Source organism: Telmatherina bonti, assembly GCF_933228915.1.
Source record: "Telmatherina bonti genome assembly, chromosome: 17".
Taxonomy (NCBI): Eukaryota; Metazoa; Chordata; class Actinopteri; order Atheriniformes; family Telmatherinidae; genus Telmatherina; species Telmatherina bonti.
In genome coordinates, this window is record NC_136615.1 from 10,669,114 (window position 1) to 10,686,994 (window position 17,881).

The 17,881-nt window shown below is 39.5% G+C and overlaps 1 protein-coding gene across 2 annotated transcripts in view; it reads right to left on the minus strand.

Moving 5' to 3' along the window:
• lhfpl2a (LHFPL tetraspan subfamily member 2a) overlaps window positions 1-17,881 on the minus strand; it is a 48,199-nt gene that overhangs the window by 16,285 nt on the left and 14,033 nt on the right. The window contains exon 2 of one of the 2 annotated variants that reach the window (XM_079256499.1): window positions 13,554-13,641. The exons of the other annotated variant lie outside the window; for it this stretch is intronic. The gene's annotated coding sequence lies outside the window, so the exon portion shown is untranslated. The remainder of the gene's footprint in view (window positions 1-13,553; window positions 13,642-17,881) is intronic. 2 annotated transcript variants of the gene reach the window in all.

Genomic DNA, 17,881 nt, shown 5'->3' on the forward strand with positions numbered 1-17,881 from the left:
ACTTCGTAACGTTATGTTTAACAGCCATAAAACGTATGTTGCATAGTTAGTGACTGAATTGTCATCCTGATATGAAAGTTACATGTTGTGCAAGAGTGAAGGAGGGCAGAAGACATCAGCGGCGAGCCATTGAAAGCCGACATCTGGGCACACTTTGGATTTATGAACTTAGTGGAATGCAAGAATAAAAGACTTCTGCAAATTGAAGTGATGTGAAGAAGCATGGTAGCCATTTTTACTCAGACATAACCGCTACAACCTGAAGGAACACAGATATCCCATCACATAAGGTAGGAATTAAGGCGCTGTTATCTGCTTTTTGCTCCAACGCAGACATGGAAGCAAATCACAAAATCTGTGGCAGCTTCTATAGCTAAGGATGAAGTCCCTCATTCAGGCATTGGAGCACCCTGCTTCCTATAATAAAGTCACGGAAATGGCTTCACATGCACTTAACTGCAAATCAGTGAGCTGCATTTGTGGATTTTAGTGCAAACATTTAGATCAGTCTCACTATTTATTAATGAAGAAGTTGTTTTTGCGGATGTAGATTCTGATCTGATGATGACAACCAAATTGCATGCAGTTTATCCAAGGGGTGACCTGTATACCAAAGCAATGGAGATGTAGTTAACAACAAAGAAAAAAAAATGGAACAAAAGGAAATGTAACAGGAACTCCAGAGACAATGGAGTTTATCCTCTGTGACCCGCAAAAGTTTCCACCTAATTCACAGCATCTCCAACAAGCTAACGTTGAGATATTACAACAAAAACTAGAGTAACGTAACATTTTGTTATATTTTTGAGTTCATTATCCTCTATATCTGCACTTTGTGGGAACTCTGTGAAAATGGCAAAAATATTCAGATATTGATAAATGTTTTTTTCTGTGTGGTAAACATTAGAAGCATACCTCACAAACAAACCATTTTCTCCCAAAAAAGACATGCCAATTCAGCATCACAAGTTTGATTTCTGAGAGAAAAATGAATTTAAAAACATATTTGAATGATGTGGAAAGGAAACCATTTCCTTTCTTTAAAAACAAACGTCGTATTTCAATCAAGTATCTTCAAGTTATTTTTTTTAATCTATGGTTTCACATCATAGACATGTTTTGTCCTCACATGACGCAGTGGACGAAAATAGCTTCGCAGCTTCAACTAATATGTTTAAAAAGAAAAACTGCTAAGAAAAACCAGAGGTTTCCCAAACTGATTCACCAGAAAACTGCATCACATTTTTTGACAAAAGCTTCATTCATTCAGTGGCATCTGAGAAAAACTTCAATTATCATCTAAGTTACCAGGATTCATCTTCTGGAGAGTATAAATGTCTAGAAAACATATCAAAGATACCTTTTCAAAGACTGTTGCAGATTTCAGCCTGAGCAAAAATGCCAAGCTGCTTGTAACGGTTTGGGAGGACAAGTCTTGTCCAGTGTGTCCACTCAGCTTTCCTCTTTTCACAGCTACAAAACAGCAGGAAACGCCTTTCCACGCTGCTACTGACAGGAAGCAATCTACATATCTATGGACCTGTCAGAACTGGAGTCACGCGTCACCATGGAGAGTGTTTGTTTAGTGCTTGTTGAGGGGTTAGAGAGTATACTCGCCAAGCAGAGGACTCAAACTAATATCGCCACAAAGACTGGATTCCTGCACCTCCAGCCCACATGCTGTTGGCCTCGTTTTAACCAGGAAAGCAACTGTAAGACAAAGGGAAGGCTTATAAAGTGTGAAAAATTTCTTTGAATGAGAGGCCCCGCAGCTACTGAAAAGGGACGCAGGAAGTGATTGGACACAGGGGAGCGCAAATAACTTAAACTGGATCTGTTCAAGATGAATCGCAAAGACAAATCTACGAACAGCCTTGTAATTACAAACCCCGGGTCATGGATAAAATCAGGCATTAGGCAGTTTTTCTCTGGAACACAGCATCCATCATCCTGTGTATTCCATGAAGACAGAAAAAGTCCATGGCATGACACTATTTAAGGAAAATTACAGCGTGTAATGTTAATAATAGCCGACAATAACAAAGGAACCCCATGTCAAGTTTTCCACAGTAAAGGAGTGAGGCTTTCCTAACACTTCGGCACATCTGCTCAACATCCTGAAGCTCAGATACCACTAAGAGGCTGCGATTCTGCACAAATACAATATTTACTTCTAGTACACAAACCGAACAGCTCCTATCAGTAGGTTTCCACCCAAAAAGGCCATCTGATGAGGATAATATTTAAGAAAAAGAAAATCTAGTCCAACCTGTCTCCATAGGTCAGCAGACAGTCCAGCTCTCAGAGATGTGGCTTCTCTACTTCGTCTCGCCTCCTCTGCTCACACTCTTTAATCTCTGCCTCATGCTCTGACTCCCGGACCCTCCCCACATCCCTCCTCCCGGCCAAACAAGCCTCCTCTGATTGGCCAGGCCGGCAGCGGAGCCACACTTCTTGAGAGGGTCCACATTGGCCACATTTCAGTGCTGAATCTGGGTTAAAATAACAAGAGCTGGAGCTGCAGAAGGTTTCTCCCCTCTTTCTCTCTTAGTCTCAGTTTCTCTCACCTTCATGCTTTGTTTTCTTTGCTCTCTTCACCCTTTCAATCAGCCAAAGCCAACATCTTGCTATCAGCTTTAATTGCATTTCCACTTCTTCAATCTTAGAAAGCATCCCATTAAATGCACCACTCTAGATAAGCATGTCAGCATACTGTCAGATACACTAATGCAATACTTAATTTTTTACTCATTATAAGAACTAATTTATGTATAAATATGTAAAAAAAACAAAAACATGTGTTTATCTAGACATGGCTTTCAGAGATGGCCTTCTGTTGCTTAATTCAGCAAGATAATGCTGTCATAAAACTAACAGGTGCTAAACTGACCTGCCTGCATTCCTGTCCCGTAGTTCGCTGAAGTTCTTTGCTAAATTACCAAACATGCAATGCTACAAATTATGTCCCAAACTTCTGAGGAGGTAAAAAACAATTAATTTTCACACACACAAAAAAGAAAAGAACAGAGATCATGTATAGCAGTAAACATGATGCTGTTTTCACTTTTTGGTTCATTATGGTGGCACGAAATTCTAAATCAACCCACCAATTTACAAGTGTTATTTATGTCATTGAATCAATGAGAGCTTAAAAAAAAAACATAATGCTCGTGAAAACCTGTCTACCTGCTGTCATTAATAACCAATAAAACAAATAGTTTTACATCTATTTTCAGTCGAGAGTTAACATCTGACCACCTGGTTGTTTAAGTGACAGGCTGAGAAGATGGTTTAGCATCTGAGTAAGGCATTGCCTCATTGGAAAATGGCAGCAGGATTGCTAACAGCAGCACCAAGTGCATTCAGCCAACACCTGGTCAGCTTCAGTGTTTTACTGACTTTTGTGTTTATTCAGAAATTAGTTCAATGTGTCCCTGCGATGGACTGGCGAGCTGTCCAGGGTGTACCCTGCCTTTTACCCAAAGACTGCTGGGATAAGCTCCAGCGACCCTTCATCGGACTAAGCAGTGAGGATAATGAATAAATTAATGAATGAGTTCCATATGAACAATGCAAAAAGACCCAACTCAAACATGAAGAGAAGCCGTTAGGTCAGTCAGGCCCTTGAACGCACCATGGAAAGCCCAACAAATAGGCCTGTCTAATCAGTCTAAACTGAAGCTGTTAGCATGTGAACTGTTAGCATGCAGATGCACGCAAGCTAGTGCAGTAAAACTTTGACCCCTTTCTAATAAAACCTTATGACTCATCCTCATGCTGTGGTTGCGAGTTGTATGTAAAGAGGTTAATGGGCCACTTAAAAGTCACTAACTCTCACTAAAGAGTCTAGGATATCACAAAATCTTGTTTCTCAACAAAAACAACCACTGGCTGCTCATTAGGTGCTCATTTTCTCCTCTTGATGACTGTCACGCATTTCACTCCTACACTCCAAGCAGGTTAAATTAACACCAGTAAAGTTGACTCTCCTGATTCTAATTCTATTCTAAAAAATAAAATAAAAAGTTTATCTGACAGTCATAGTTTGTGTTTATAGTTTGCAGCTACAGCTTGCTAGTTAAGCTAATATTAGCTATAGCATGTGTGTTGCATGTTATAGTTTCACATTTTTGTTTTATATTGTGTTTTTGTTTGTTTTTTAACCTAAATCTAAAAAAAACTAAAGACTAAGTTGGTGAACTCAGAGTTCTTTTATGCTTTCATTAGAAGCTAAGCTAACACAAGCTAATAACATCTACTGTGACTAATCCAATGTGGCTAAAAAGATAGCTCACAAATGTGTTCACATTTATAAACATTGACCCTTTTTGCTCTTATATTATTAGAAAACATTTTTTTTCTAATTAATTAGACATGGGGATATGACTCATTTTACTTCATTTCCATCCATCCATCCATTTTCTAAACCGCTTAATCCAATTCAGGGTCGCGGGGAAGCTGGAGCCTATCCCAGCTGGCTTTGGGCGACAGGCAGGGTACACCCTGGACAGCTCGCCAGTCCATCGCAGGGCCATTTTACTTCATTTAAGTAATTGATTTGAGTTGTGAATTTAATTATCTCTTTATCTTTTCTTAATTTTTTTAGACAGCAAACGCTGATTTATGATCTTTACCTGGAAATTTTATGTCATTTATATGTAAAATTTTCAGCTGGGAGTCACGGGTTGGTTTCACATGGAATATCATGGGGTATCTGGAAATTGGTTATGTGCAACTTAAACTGTAAGGCATTAGGAGTTTTACTTCATACATAGAAAACCTCAATTGGTATTTGTAGACTTTGAGGACAAATGAAAAATGTTTATATCCAGTCTGATGAGAAGTATACCTATCTGCTGACAGACCAATCCTTCACATTTCATTTATGCGCTTTAAACACACTATCAGGCAATGATTTGACCACAAATCATGAAGAAAAAGCCATCTGCACTGCTGCAACCAGAGTGAAGATGATCTGGGAGGTTTCTGTTTGCAGTAATGGGAGCTCAGACACAGAACAGACATTCACATCAAAGACCAGAGGATCTAAAGGGAGTAAAGATCCACATGTACGACACATGCCAGGCTAAAGCATCATTCATACAGATTTGCCCGAGCAGCTTGTAGTCCTCCTGTGAGCTGCTGGTCATTCATCTTTCCTTGTCAGGTTTCAGTCAGTAGTATCATGTAGATCTAAAGAAAGAAGATGACTGTGAAGCAAAGCAGGGCAAAAACAGATAACAGGCACAAGAAAGAAATCAAACTGACAGTTTAGCTAAATTTTCATTAAGATAATTAATGGGGTGGCCTGAACAGTGAAACTTTCTTGCTCTTGTTTGTTTTTAGTTAGAGTATTAAGGACATACAGTCTTTTTTTAAAAGTGAATATTGGGATTATATTTATACTTGCCTTTTTTCATTTTTTCTTTTTTTGCATTATCAGTTGCTTTACCCCAAACTGTATTATAATTAAATACAAATCATGCTGCTTTGTAGATTTGAAACTACAAATTATAGAAAAGTTTACCTAGGTAAAAATTTAAGTTGGAAATTTAGTCATTTTTGAGTACATTTAACTTGCAAGTAGCAGAGTTGCCTCCTGGTGGCTATAGGAGAAAGGGTCTAACATAAGACACCTAAACATTGGCTTCACTTTTCAGAGCTGGATGCAACACATCCACCCAAACTGTGGCTTATTAATACCACTGCAACACAAATACTAAAAATTCTGTGTCCACATAACTTTAACCTTAATATTCACTTGTGCCAAAGCACAAGTTTGATAAAGCCGTAAAGAAAGAGCCCGGAAGGAATAGATTTCATACTACAGCAACCAAATGCTTTATTTTGGCTCGTGTCGACACATGATTCCCGGACATGCCTTAGACATCTCACTGAGGTTTTTATCTCCATGTGTTTTCAATTGGAGCTGCGCCTGCACATGTTGCATCACTCCTCTGTCCAGCCACCCCTTGGGAGGCTAAGCAGGGTTAGCAGGGTTGTGGAAAGAGATGGCAGAGGAGGGAAGACATATGGAAAAAGATGGAGGCGACTGATGGACAGATGGAAATATCTGGCTGTGACAAGAGCTTATGAAGTTTCCACTTAAGGAAAAGATAAACTGTAAGCAAGGTGAAATCAGATCAAGTTTACAAGACCAAAACAAGACAATGGTGTCTGATACAGTTGGTCTTTATCATGCTTGCTTTCAATTACATCAGGCATTTTACGCCCCTGAAAACTTTAAAAGCAGATATGGAGCGACAAATTCAGTCCTCCCCGCTGCACTTTTGCTTCTCTGTGCAATTAGAGAAGTCTGAGTCGACTTTGAATCCCACAAAGGGAGCAGCTACGACCATCTGGCTGCTTCAGTGGCCCATCAACAAGCACATGGAGACAGATGTTTAACATGAACATTCTCCGGAGGGAGGCCAGCATCTACTAAAACCACAGTCCGGGTTGAGCTGCATGCTGAAATGTTTAGATTCTTGCTCAAATACAAAAAGTTCAAAATCAACATGTTTTACTTATTGAATGAAATAGTTATCATAGTTACCATGGAGTGTAAAAAAAAATCTTTAAATCAGGAAACATTTGGATTTACATGAATGCATTTCTGAGCATATAAGATGCCTCTTATTGATGAATGCAAAATCCTTTTAAGGTCCAATATCCTGCTAATATAATGAGAATTTCTGCAAATAAGCAACATACAATACTTTGATAAAGCAGATGTTCACTTTCTACCTCAGTGTTTTATTTACACGTTTGACAGTGATCTGTTGATGTATTGTGACAGCTAAAGTCAAGAGGCAGATATATCTCCCCCTACGAGGTGCTGCCACATTGTCCACATGATGCACGTGTCAGCAGTACTTGTAGTTCATCCGTATCTTGATGTGGGAGTGTTATCTCTGTGGCATATTTGTTAATTTACGAGCTTGGGAGGGAGTAGGGCTGGAACACAAACACACGGATGTGTTGAAGGTGAGGAAATCCCAGCACTGAGCTCCGGGGGGAAGTAAGACAGACGCGTGGGAAAGAAAGATGCAGGAAAAAAAGAATAATGGTGTAGAAACCAGAGTGTTAAACAGACCTACAACTTGTGGCCAGAAGGGAGTTCACCTGCCACAAGCACAGAGCTAACATGCCAACGTTAAAATCCATCAGTGAATGAGAGGAAAAGATGCAGGAACAAGCAACATAAAGGGGGAAAAAGAAAAACTCATCTATCCCAAGAGCCTTTTTTCCCCCTTCTTTCTACACCAAATATGTAGATGGAACGTAATAAAAGTGCTGCATTGACTCGTAAGCACATGTGGATGAAGGCACACAAAACCTGCACACATCTCTTTGATCTGTGGGTGAGTGGTGACCGTTTCCCCCCTAGAAACATCTGTTTTTGCAATCTGAGGACTGTATGTCAGTCTGGTTGCGGGCTGAAACAGGGCAGGAGTCACTCTGGTAGGACAATGAGGCAATTCCCCAACCCTGTGGAGGAAAGACAGCAATCCCTCTTCTTCTGATGCTGACCATTACAAGGGTCTTATGGCAAGCCTGAGCAGGAAAGTGATGCAAAACTAAGTCCATCTGACATATCACAGGCTAGTTTGCAAGTGGGTGGCCGGCCAGACAGGGAGGGTCTCACTGGCTTCTAGTGATGAGATAATTCTGTTCTATCTGCTACAACAGGCTTTTTTTGTCTTTTGTCTGTACTCCGACTTCATTCGTATGCAATGCTTTCGCAGGTAAACATCAGTTCTTTGAGCTGAGGGTTAAAGAGGCTGAGAAGCAGCAACTAAACAGAGATAGCATCCGTCACAGTGCTGGCAAAACAGAACAACAGTGAAAACCAAAACATTCAACAGAGCAGCGAGCCCACCAGCAAACCTCCAGGGGTTTTTCTCAACATTAAAGGATCACTCAAAAGCAACCTAAAGCAAGGTCATCTGTATGTAATTATATTAACCTCATACTTAATGTGGTAACACATTTTTTAACTTGCTACTGCCATAAACATCTGCGAAGACAGAGAGGATGAACTGAGACAAACTCTTCTCCTCCAGCCAACTACTCATTCCCAACGCAGAGTTGGCAGTCCACCCTTTTCCGACAGGAGACCATGTACTCAGACTTAAAAACAAAAACTTACATTTTTTCCAATTATTTATTTGCCACAAAAATGCATTGAGATTGCAGCATTACAAAGAGTATTTTCATTGTTCAGCAAATCAGGCGTTTTTATCCAAAGAATAATGTGTTATATGTTGCAATAATGGTTAGAAAGTTTCATAAAAGTACATTTCTGGATAGTTGAGCTATATCATACCAATAAATTCTGATCAGATGCCTGTTAATCAATAAAACGAAGTTGAAAAATTAGCATATTCCATGTCAACACTGACTTTGGACTGACTGGAGCTTCTCTGGAAGGCGGAGTTTGAAGCCTTGAACTGTCTTTATTATGCTTAACCTTTTCCAGCCCCACCTTAGCCCTACATACAGCCCCAAGGGGGGGGGTCCACAAACAAACAAAGGTTCCAGGAGTACAATCCCTTAAACCCACTTTTCCAAACTAAACCTCAAAAATCAGTCACTTCTTTAAGTTTTGTGGACAGTGTTTGGCCCTAGATGCGTTGTTGTCCAGAGTTTTGAACCCAGGATGAGTGCAGTTTAATCCCAGCTTCCCAGTGGCGCTGACCTGCTGCTCCCAGCAGTTTCCCACTACAGCACACAAACCAACTCCCCCTGCAAACTGAGACCTCGCTGGCTGCTTTATCTTAAGGCCCCCGGGGGCAGGGCCGAAGCTGTTGTGGGCACTCTCGGCTCAACCTGATACTCTGCTAAAAAAATCAAAAAGTAAGCACTGCTGGGAAGCACTGGCAGCGCACTCTCTCCGTTGAGTTTTGGACAATAAAAGTATCAAGTGATATCATTCTCGGGCTTTCAGCGAACCGCACAGGCATAAAGAACGAAGAGACAAGAGGGGGACAAATGAGGCGAGAGAAAAGGAGATGAAGTGGAAAGAAAGAAGAGATGGAAAGCTGAGAAATGATGAAGTGTGTTGCTATTGTCAGGCTGGTTTTTGGGGACGTAAAGTGAGATGGTTTGCTGCTTTCACTCGAAGACAAAGAGACAAGTGTTAAAGAACAAAGCTTTTTTTTTTTTGTATGAAAACCTGCAAGTGTTGGATTATACGGCCACAGTGTCCTGCAGACACAGTAAAGAAAACACAGCCTGAATACAGCTGACAATGCTCGTCTAGTAATGTAATCCATAAATTAAATGGATTTTTTAAAATTAATCAGCTTTTACAAAGATGAAACCTGATGGTTGCGCCTTTAATATCAGGATAAACAAGTGTAAGATAACAGGAAGAGAGCCGCTGACATGAAGTTTCCCTACATTACAAAAGCAGTGACAAACTATTATTTTGTTTATTGTGTTAGCGGGGGCTTTCCACTGCAATGACCTCCACAAGTGGCTCTGCTCAGTATCTTCCACCCCATTGTTTTCCTCCATATTTGAAAAACATGCCCGCACCCCCCGTCTCGACTCCAACACCCCCAACTTCCTACTTCAGAAGATAAATAAACGGGAAAGATTTCAAGCTTCAGTGAAGCAAAACAGAAGAAGTTTCGCCTTCAGTTTCCTACAGTAAAGAGAAAAGCTGGCGTGAAGCAAATGATTTAAAGCAGTAGCTGCTGACCCGGTAAAGAGGTCGCCGGATGATTCATGGTCTAAAATAGCTGAAAACATTGGAATAAAGTGAGTCAGATTTGTTGCATCTGTTCCATGATATATTACAGCGTCTTGAAAACTTTGTTCATTTCAATATGAACAAGTCAGAAAGGTGTTCATGGCCGATGAGAGATTATCACAATATTTAACCGTCTGATGTGAAGTGCTCCACATCAACGTGCTAACAAAGGAAGAAAACTGATGTTTTTGACACTTCAATGGTTTTAGGTTGAAATCAAACTAAAGCAATTAGATTTTATGACAATGACAATCCCAAAAACGTTGGGACGTTGTGTAAAATGTAAATAAAAACATAATGCAATTATTTGCAACTCTTGTAAACCCATATTTTATTCCCAACGGAACATAAACAAGAAATCAGATGCTGACACTGAAACATGTAGCCATTTCATGGAAAATATGTTTTTCATTCATTCATTTTCTTAACCCTTCGTAGGGGTGGGAAAATCGAATCGAAAAGTCGAAAATCGGGATTGCTTTGCTTCATAATTTTAAAATCAATTTTTGTTTAAAAAAATTTTTTTGCAAATAAATAAAAATAATCCATTATAAAATTTTGGTTATTTTTTACTGTTTCTATTGATCTTTTTACTTGTCTTCTTGGGTGTTATAGCAGCAGAATGATGATCTGGCTACTGTGTTGTTTTTTTCCTAATTGAAATCAAGTAAAATGACGAGAAGAAAAAATGTTTTATACATTTATTATATTTTTAATCTACAAAAATGAGAAAAATCAAATTGAGACAAAAGCGTGTCGTCACAGCCTTACTGCTTAGTCCAGTTAAGGGTTGCAGGAGAGCTGGAGTCTATCCCAGCAATCACTGAATGAGAGGAAGGGTACATCCTGGACAGGTTGCCAGTCCATCACAGGGAAAATTTTGTCTTTATGCTCGCAACACATTTGTAAAAAGTATTTCTGCTGTGATGTTTATCATTGTGCAGCGTCCAGTCTTCTGTCATCTTAACCCTGTTCTGGTCTGATGCAGGATTCTAGCTGCTCATCAGTCCTGAACCTTCACTCCCAGATTTTAGCTGTTATGATGCTCCACATGTGTTGGTCAAAGGTCTGGACAGCAAGCGGGCCAGTTCTCCTGTGAATCCATGGTGTTGTGATAAATCCATGATTGTGGTTTAACTTTGTCTTGCTGAAGTCTTCCCTGCAAGAAACGATGTCTGGACGGGAGCAGATGTCGCTCTATAACCTCCATGTGATTTTCAGCATTCATGTAGCTGTAGATGTGGAAGAATCCCAGAACAAGCTGAATACTTCTTTTCCTCTTCGGTCCGCGGGACACCGCTTTCCAAATTAAATTTTTAATGATCTGATTACATAACCAGAGACGCCCAGGTCAGATACTCGATAACAAACTGTGTTCACAGTAATTTCTAGATGTGTTCCTCGGCACATCCCACGACTTCCCACAGAGACTCATGTCTGTATTTAATGCACTTGACAGCTTGGCGATCATGAGTTTTGACCTGCGCACAGAGATTCCTCCTAATTATCTGATTTTCTGATGATACCCAGAATCTGAATCAGAATGCTTTATCAATCTCTAGAAGAAAACTAAAATCACACACAATGATCAAACAAACATGAATGTTTTAAAAGTTTTAGACACAGTTTGTGTTAGATACGTAAACATCTGAGTTAATATTTTCCATGAAATGATAAAATCGCTGAATTTGAACACTTAAAATGTTTCTTCTGTTCTACTGGGAATAAAATAGGGGTTTATAAGATTTACAAATCTGTTTTTAATTTACATTTTATCTTTTTGGAATCATGGTTGTGGTATGCCAACAAAACAGTCAAACACACTGAAGTGTTAACATCCACTTTAAAGACTGTACATATAAATCAAGTTAACTGCATATTGGAAACATTTCTCTATATAACATACTGGACAGTATGTCAACCACACTCAGTTTTTTCCTCGTCCAACTGCAAAGTTATTTCTGTACTATTTATAGTCAAAATAATCTCTCTGACAGAAAGTCGGAATGTCATCGTACTCGTCTTTCCTCACGATACGCAGCCCCTCTGACTGACCACAAGAGCAACGCAGCATGCACCAACGGCTGACTCACAGTTGACGCTGCATGCTACTTGCTCCGCTACAGAGAACCAGAGAAATCAAAGCTGAATGCAAGAAAAACACTCTGCTTTTATTTTACAGGAATATCAGACATTTAGACCAACTGAGGTTTCCACACTACCAAGAGTTGCAAGTTCTTCTTCCTACTCCAATTTTCTCTTCTTTTCTTTTACATGTAGAACATGTAAAATGTACCACAACTATTGTGTTGTAGTTGATGTAACTCTATTGTATATTTTCTTTTGTTGTTCTTGATTTGTTGCTGTATCGTGGAGAAGAGAATAAAACATTTCAAAAATAAAATTAAAAGGGAAATCTGTATGATTTAAAACTACTAATGCTTTGTGGTAACATTGTTGCCCTTCAGAGCCTTCCTCAGTGTTGTTTAAAGAGTCATCCCTCATTGAGGAGTTTAAATACCTGTGCACATTGTCTGTGTGCACAGGTGTGAGACAATTATCATGTCATCAGGTGGATCTTTATAGGCTGTTTTTCTGATGCATCTTGCCAGCTCACTAAATAAACTAAAAAATATCTGAATAAGAGAAACTATTGTAAACTTTGCTGTATTAATATACGCATATACTTGGCTTTTTTTGACCAAAAGATGGAACTTTGGAGGACTTGCACCTACATAGGACAATTTAAACCTTGCTCAGTTATTCAGCCTTCAACATTATCAGGATGTTTTATGATTTTAAAAAGATGATGCTTCAGAAAAGTCTGATCTTGGTCAGACTAATGCAATATTTTAGTTTTATTACCAAAGCCATACAATATCCTCAGTGGAAAACTTTCCCTTGAGATGATCATTATCTTTCACCTGTGCAAATAATTGGCGAACACTATTTACTTAAAGGACATGGTAAAGAAAGGTGAAGGAGATCCATGGCTGTGTTTCCATCACACCTAGAACTGCACAAAACTTAAATATTGTGATAAAAAATTGGTAACACAAACACTCACATTTCGAAAAAATACACTGGAAATATTTTACTCTCATCTTTTTTTAGATGTTTCAATATAAAATCATATAAAAAAGTGTAATGAAAACACGTATTTTGCATTTACATGTCCCCAGATGTCACATAAGGTGTCATGTGACCAGTGTATTTCTGGTAAAGATGGAACAAGCAACAGCAAAATGCATAATTTCATGGCAAATAAAAATGGGAAAGAGGGAAAAGATCTTTGAAAAGCCACAACAAATCATCTGCAGTGAGTAGAAAACCTCAAAATAACAAGTCTTGGGTATCTTGTTCGGCTGACGGGGGTAACTGCAGCGTATGCGCTAAACATTATTTACTAATATGTCAAAATCTTAAAAATATTGCTTTTATTTAGCAGAAAAACTGTATCAGGCATGATGAACAAAAGGTGTCAAAACCAAAAAGGAAAGATTAAAGTCTATTTAAGTCACGAACTTAAATAACTGAACTTCAGCAAAAGTGTGTGTTTGGAGTCATTTGCTGACAAGAAGCAGACATGTAAAGGTTGGCAGGATCTTCAACACCTGCTTGAGCTATTCATTCAAACAACTGGTTTTTCCTCCCGGACCAAAGTTAAATGATGTCGTCTTAAGAATAACAGGAACCATGTTCTTGTTAGTTTTGTCTTCCAGAGGAAAAGCTTCAGTCTGGAGCCACATGTGAAGTGGATTAACAAGTGTAGCTGCGATTGCACAAAACCGACCTCATGTGTGGAATCTGGAGCTGGACGCACACAAAGGTCTTCGGTTCAAGCCAGATGATGTAAGGCTCCTCTCTCGACGCCGCACAACCTGTGGAGAAACGGCAAAGACCAGAGCAGCGTTGAGTCCAAATCACAAAAACATACCCTCTCCAGAGGGCAACAGTTCAGTCATCGTTGGCTCTCCGGCAGTAATGAGCATCTTTTTCTCATTCCTCATTGGTATTTTCCATCTAAACGTGAGACAGCAGAGCAGCTGCACCCGAAGAGACCTAAATGGTTTCACATGTTCATAAAAACGGGAAGAGACGCTGATGTTTGCATCCAACGTTAGGAAAACAGTGGCAAAGTGCATAATTAACACAAGAAACATTTTGGATTAAAAACGAAAGCAAGGTGTAAATTACAGCTCGATGGCCGACTTCAGATCCATGGAATTTCTTCATAATATTCATGTTGTGCATGCTGCTGCTGCAATGATGATAGATTTTCTGTATTATGTTGTGTGTATTTATCCACAAAACCAAGCCCAGTTCTATTTATCTAATTGCTTTTTCCTTGCTAAATTTAAAGCAGCACCAAATCAATATTTAGACCAACAGAGAATGAAATGGCTGCAGGTCATTTAAAAGGGTCTTGCCCATGGTGATAAACCCACAGAGAATCACCACCTGTCTCTGCAGCCCCCCTCTGCTTTATGGAGCGTTTCAGCTTTACAGCCTACGCAGCTTTACAGTTTGGATTCAGTTATCTCTGCTCACATCATTTCCAGTCACAGCAGGCAGCTGTCCCCCCCCTCAAAAAGAAAAGAAGTTAGCAGCTTGTTGTAGAGCATTCAGCAGCTTAGAGATAAATGTTATTCCCAGTGATTCCAGAAGGATAAGAAGTGGATTTGGTCCATTAAGTGGCAGAAAAATGACTCCATTAGGAATGTTGCTGTTGATCCGCTGGAAGTTTACAAGTTTACATGATTCTGCTAAGGATTAAACCTTCTCAACACAGAATTTAATTAAATGAAAAAGTCTTTATTCCTTATATTCAGAGACGAGATACGTCACATCATGTTGCTGTCATGGTTTCTGCTCTGCCCGTAACAAGCTGCACTCTTCCCTGGCCTGATTGCCGATTACCATCGCCTGTTCTGCCCTCTATTTAAACACAAGCTCTAGATCTGCTCAGTGGGAGATCGTCCGTCTTTTCCACAGCTTTCAAGCATTGTTCATGTACCTGACTCTGAGAGAAAACCTGGTTTGACTCTGTCTGTCCCCGACCACCGTCTTTGCTACGCCCTTATTGGTATGAGCTGATCACCTGTTGCTGAACCCCGCCTGGTTCTGACCCTGCCTCTTGCTTGCTCTTCAGATTTCTCCTGCTTGCTCGTGTGTTTTGGTGTGGACCCTGGACTGTTATTGGACCTTGAGATTCTGGATTATGGAGATTGTTTCCCTGCTCTGGAGGACTACTCTGATGCTGCCTATTTCCCATCTCCTGGTAAACCTTCATTTCTTGGCCTTTCCAGAGGCATCTCACCCTTTTTTTTGTGCTCCAGACTTCCTTATGATCAGACTAAGCAAGACCATCGTCAGCACAATCACTATTTCAATGAATCTGTTTAAACTTCTTTGTTGGCTGAGTTCTGGCTTCCTAAACCGTAACAGTTGCATGTTGGGACAAAATCCCCGCCTGATGTCAGAAATGACCTCGTCATCTCTGACAACTGGTTTTTTTCTAGTGACTATATTGATATTTTCCTGATAAGGATTCAAGAGGCTGACATTTCAGATGATTCTTCAGCTCTGAGCACACAGACAGTCCTGAAGTAAGATTTCAGGTTTAGTCTGAACCTCAGAGCAAGCGGGAATACGATACGTGTGATGAAGCTATTAATCGGTCAATCCAGCATTAAACCAACCACCAGTATAAAGTGACAAATTACAAGTCAACATGTTTCTGCTGTCAGTAGCAGATTCAGGTTACTCTGCCTGCTTCAAACTAATGGCACACATAAGTCAAGCTGTAGATAATTAACTAATGGCCGAACCGCTTCCCTTTAACTCTGTTCAGGCCTTTTAATGCATACTGTCCAGCGAGAGCAGCACTCTATCGGGTCAATAATCCGACTTCACGGCATGAGTGCAGCGGATCCGATGGTGATGTCTGCTTACCTAAAATAGATTAAGGTAACTAAAGCAAAGCTACAGATTTCAGGACATTTATAAAGACAGGAGAACGAGACGTAACAGTGACAAGTGCTTTATTTGGTGAAGGCTCTTAATCTGTCTGTGATCCTTAAAGTGGCCTGTAAATCCACTTTGTGTTTGCTGGATTCCAACTGATAAAACATCTGAATTGTTCAGGCTCAATGGACAAAAATTCCCACAAAAGCATTCATTTAAAAGTTCTTTCACACACCATGTGCAAATGAAGTGTGTATGCAAAACACAGGATGAACCAGCCACACTAATGTTCCCAAGTAGCATCAAAGCAGCAACTGTGAAAACTGTTCAAGACAACAAAGCTAAAGGCAAATTCCTTCCTTCAATATTTATGGACTCTCCAACAAGTTAATGCACGGTAAAGACGGGTTCTTGGCTTTTAAAAGCACTTTATTTAAAAAGTTCTCCAGAGGAAAACACTCCTCCTGCTGCAACAGTACTTTGTGTTTCTGCAGCAATGCATGCGTTTGATTTCCATTGCTACCATAATGTAAAGACCATCTTTACTGGTTGTTTTAACAAGAGGTTTGCATGACAATGTCCCTTATGTTAGTACATGGTCGTGTAAAATTTCAAAAACAAATATTTTTACATTTCTTACAAACTTTTTTGTTGTAAAAAAGGTCTTGAACAGCAGCACACAGAGAGGAAAACTCCCTTGAGTTTGTCAAAACTGTGTTTCTATTTAACCTGATTCTCTGATTAGCAAATATAACCAGAAAAACATCTAATGGACACTAAAATCAGCAGCATGAATAGCTGGAAAACAAGCAGGAACATTTGGAATAAGCTTGAAATAATACATGATTTACCCAGCAGCTTCGGTGGGATCGCTGTGATTTCAACTACTAATAAACCATGGAGCAGTCGGCCTTTAAAATCTGTAATCATGCACCAATTGTACGAACACTTATATCATCCTGGCTGTGATCTAGTTTATTTGTTCCATGGATGGACACAGCTGTAGCATCTGCATTAAAAAAAAAAAAAAATAAAAAATACAGGCTACGCATTGTGCTCCAAGTTTACGTTTGTCCTCGAGGGAACCTCAGCAGTGTAAATCCGTGTTGGCTATTTTCCAAATTGCCACAGCTGAGAGGATTTTCCCCAAATGTTACAATCCAACTACTATTTTTGTCCTCTAATGTGATGCCAAAAAATGCCCCAAAGTGCATTAAACTTGGTAATGCCTCTCAAGTAAAGCAGTGTTAGATGCCAGTGTTAAGAGTTCAGCTGCTGAGACCCTCCACAGCTGGGGGGCAGGCTTTTATGTGGCGATTGTAGGTATGTTCGCTGCAGCCAGGCACACCACAAAAGGGTCTTTCTTTTAGTATTTAAGGGCTTTGGGAACAGGGGAGTTGGGTGGAAGGGGTGCATGTTGGAAGGGGTTTCATTCAGTGAAACAGTAGTGGAACCACGTTTTTGTGGTCGTTGTGTCATCACGCATAGTCAGATTAGAAGAACGAACAGTTGTGGAGTTATACAAGACTGTTTTGACCATCTGCCTGTTAAATTTGGTAACTTGATTGTTATTTTTAGACACAAACATGATGAAGTAAATTAATTCATGAACCTTTCATGTGCTTTTACTGTTGATCCTTAATTAGCCAATAAAAAGATGAAGAGATAGATTTTATCATGAAAAACTAATAAAGGTTTTCTCCAAGCGGAAACCTCCGGGAGTTAAAAGTGAAGCCTATGTGGAAGTGCATAAAACTTTTTTTATTTATTTATTTTTTTTAACCTGTCCTGTCCAGCATCTCAGCATACAGAACAACAATCTGCGTGCCATATTTTTGCCAGACAGATTTGCTCTGTCAAGGGAGATATCTCATGTAAATAGCTGCCCTTGATAATCTGAATATTTTTATTATTATGATAATTATTTTATTTTATTTATTTATTTATTTTCCTTTTATCATTTTGCAATCATCGTCAGTCTTGATATGGCCAAGCTGGACCTGGCAGGGAAAGAGGAAAAAAAAAAAGAGGAAATGAAAGGAGGAAAAAGAGAGACAGAAAAGAAAGGCGTGTCTAAGCTGCTAAAGTTACAGTATTTGCAAAACAATATAAAGTACTGAAAAAATACAACAAGACATAAGTAAGATAGTGACA